Raw genomic sequence first — 3,818 nt, forward strand, 5'->3', positions numbered from 1 at the left:
AGGAAAAAAATATAGAAAAAGAGAAACCACTTGAGAGTTGATCCCAAAAATCCTTGCCACATCCCAAAATACAGAGATTTCAAAAAGATGCCCCAGTGATTATACGGGCAGGGGTAAAGTATACCAGGATAATTGAAAAAATAACATAGTATATAAAAAATACTAAATTTATTGAGTACAGATATACAGAAAATATATAAATAGCACACCTAATAACAAAAAAACAGGACACATAATAGATATACAGCTGCTAATTTTTAGAACACATAAATACTCCAGACATAAAGTCAAATGAGGAGTGTGATCAAGAGATCCCAACATGTTTTGGAAAAACGGGGGGGGACAACATTTTTTTTTTTATAAATATATATAAGCAATATGTAAAAACATTAAATGAGTCAATGTATATAATACAGTGATTTGTGCAGCATAGCAAAACATGGCAGTCATTAAAAGTGAATAGTACTCACGATTTTAGTGTCCTTATAAATATAGTACACAACCCTCTTCACAGGTAGGCGGGACCTCAGGTCTCAAAGGTTGCTGAGTCGCAAAATGGTGCTTGTAAAGGCCAGAGGAGTATGGCTAGACAGATGTCTGCCACACCTCCTTAGTAATAATGGAATCCTTGTATTGGAGCATACACAATTTAGTATATGTAAGAAGGCTGAGGCATATAGTGTCTCCACTGTCAAGCAGGGCACCAAGGCTCACAAGGATCACCCACAGAATATAGGGGAACACAGATCTAGCACAGAAAAAAACATTTGTGTAAAAAATTAAGTAATGAGCACATATGCGTATAAATTATAGCATATGATAGGAAACAGGGCCCTAAGAACACTGAGTTGGATATGGGGATTAGAGATAAAATGTAATAGATTATAGGTATAGATAGTGGGTTAAATTGTATAAGCTCATATAATATAACAAAAATTAGTTCATGTTTAAAAAGGTAAAAAGACAGGGATGACTGATGCATCCTAGCTTGAACTGGTCTCTATAAGCCGTTTCCTGTGTATGATAAAATATGGAGCATAGGAGAGTTCTGGCTGTGCAGCAAGTGTAAGCTGCACTTGCCAAGTATATAAGGGTAAATAGGCAGGGATGGGCCATTTAATTAACCAATCACTATCAGGTTGACTATTCCTTGGGTGTGGATAAAGGGCCCTAGGCGATCAGAGAGATCATCAGAATGATGAAATACACAGATCACCTGCACCTCAAGTGTATCAGAGGGGCGTCCCCCTAGGTGATCCCCCAGCCGATGCAGTGTCCAGCGCCACCGCGTCACTGGCACGGAGACGTCGGACGTCGACAGGGCCATGACACAACAAGTGGGCAGCATGTACTGGCAAGATGGACGAAGCTGAATGCGCATACATGGGATGGAAAGAACGTCCAAGCGGCCACGCAATGTACTGCAGCCCAAATAGGGAATTGCCCCAAGATGGGGTGAAGCATCAGGGGCCCCTATGTGCCGGGGAGTCTCGATGAGTCGCAAGCAAAGAGAACCCCAGTGTATCATGCCAAAAATATATATCAGCTAATCCAGAAATACTGTATTTAATGCAGCAAAGCAGGAAATCTAGACTCGAGGTCATCGTCTGTACATCTTGTATAATTCATAACATTTGTAAGGCTGAAAAACAGGGAAATAAAATGACAATAAAATATATATGTGAGAAACACTTCAGTTAATTTATGACAATACATCACGTTGCATTTAGATGATATATAACATATTATGGCATATCAATTAAAACAAAAGATACCCTATACAAAGATCCACGTTCATCCAGTAATTGATACAGAATCATATGATTAGAGTGGAATATAGCCAATCTGGAATGGATGAAAAAGAAACAGAGGGAAAAGGATAGAAAAAGAGATGGAAAAAGAAGTTTTAGATCTCTATCAAAGCCTCCAGAGGAGAAGCCAGGTAGAAATGGCTTCAAATTGAAGGCTTCGTTTAGGCCCAGCGGGAATGTTGCTTTCGAGTTGGATATCCACCTCAGCTCGCGTTGTAGGAGGAGCTTGTTAAAGTCCCCTCCATGAGAGCTGGGGTGTATCTGATCAAGCGATCAAGTATCAGGACAGACACTTTGGGACAAATGCCACTGTGGGCCTGTAGAACATGTCTACCCAAAGGAAAATCCCGGTCACTAGTCTGCATTGCTCTGATGTGTAGGTAGATTCTTTGCCATAGTTTTTGTATGGTTTTCCCTATACAGAAGCAATTGCAACTGCATAACAACCACTCCCTTGGTCTGACAATTAGCGAAATGTCTCAGAGAGAAGGGGCTTCCATTAGGTAAGTATATATTTTTTCTAGAATCCATGTACTTGCAGTATGTACAGGATCCGCATGGGAATATCCCAAAGACTTTACAAGGGTCCCCACTGTTGGAACCCCCGGAATTCGCTACTAACCAATAGATCACCCACAGATGTGGCCCATCTGTAGGTGACCGCAGGGGCAGGGGATATAAACAGTCCCTCTGTAGTATCTGAGGTTAAAAGGTGCCAGTATTTTTTGCAAATGTGTGTTATTTTAGCATTATCACAGGTGTTAATGATTCTTTGGCCCTCATTAGAGGGTTTGACCTTCTTTGAGAATAGTCGATCATGTCTACTGCTAGCATCTGCACGATTAAATGCCTTTTTAAGGCATTTGTGACTGTAACCTCTTTCTTTTTTTTTTCATAATCAAAGGTTTTTATTTCAGCTTAAAAAATTTTACAGTAGACATTAGCAAATAAGAAATATACATTGAACTTTCTGTTAACAATTGTCAGCGTACAGATATCTTAATTTTTAACAGAACATTAAAAAAATGTTTAAATGAATTTATGAAATTTGAATTTAGTGGCAGATTATCATGTTATACTTAATAATATAAGATATTATTTGAGAGAAAGGGGTTATGGAGAGGTAGGAGAGTGTAGTAACGAAGGAAAGAGTAAGGGAGTGGTGGGGGAGAAAAGAGAGTGTGGGAGGGGAGAGGGAGTATAGTAAGGGACGGAGCAGAATTGAAAATTTTTGCTTATCACATTTCCATAAGTGCAAGAAGATAACATATATATATATGTACTCCGGTGCAGGCTGTTGTTACATTTTTCCCATCGTATGTTAAGCATGTAAAACAGAGTATTGTCATTCTTAAGAAGTTATTCCATAATTAATTTATATTCGGCTGAGTAAGTGAACAGTAGCCATGGTTGCCATGTTTTGAAAAAGTTATCACTGTTTTCTTTTTTCATGGCTGCTATTTCTTCCATTTTGTATATGTAGTGTGTCCTGTCTATCCATTCCTTGACCTTTGGTACTCTTGTAGATTTCCAGTATAGGGGGATGAGTGTTTTAGCCGCTAGCAGTAAGTGTGTGGTAAGCAATTTTTTGTATTTATTTAATGTGCAAGGGATTAGGTTAATCAGACAAATGGCAGCGTTCAGTTCAAGTTTAGTTTCAGTGATGTGTTTGACCCATTTTCTGACTTCTTCCCAATAGGCAAGAATAGAGGGGCATTCCCACCAGATATGAAAAAAGGTACCTATGTGGTTTTTACATCGCCAACATGTGTTTGGCATTGCTGTGAACCATCTCCCAGCCCTCAGTGGTGTAATATACCATTGGGTGAGTATTTTATAGGAAATCTCCTGGTATTTGGAGCTTAGTGAGCATTTGTGCGACACAATGCATGCCTTTTCCCATTGTTTTCCAGTGATTGTAATTTCCAGGTCTCTTTCCCATTTTTCTTTGTGTGTATTGTTTGTCGGTGCATTCTTGATTAACCAAGAATATGCTAGAGACGTGGT

The sequence above is a fragment of the Aquarana catesbeiana genome, linkage group LG05 (genome assembly GCF_042186555.1).
Source record: "Aquarana catesbeiana isolate 2022-GZ linkage group LG05, ASM4218655v1, whole genome shotgun sequence".
NCBI classification, from domain to species: domain Eukaryota; kingdom Metazoa; phylum Chordata; class Amphibia; order Anura; family Ranidae; genus Aquarana; species Aquarana catesbeiana.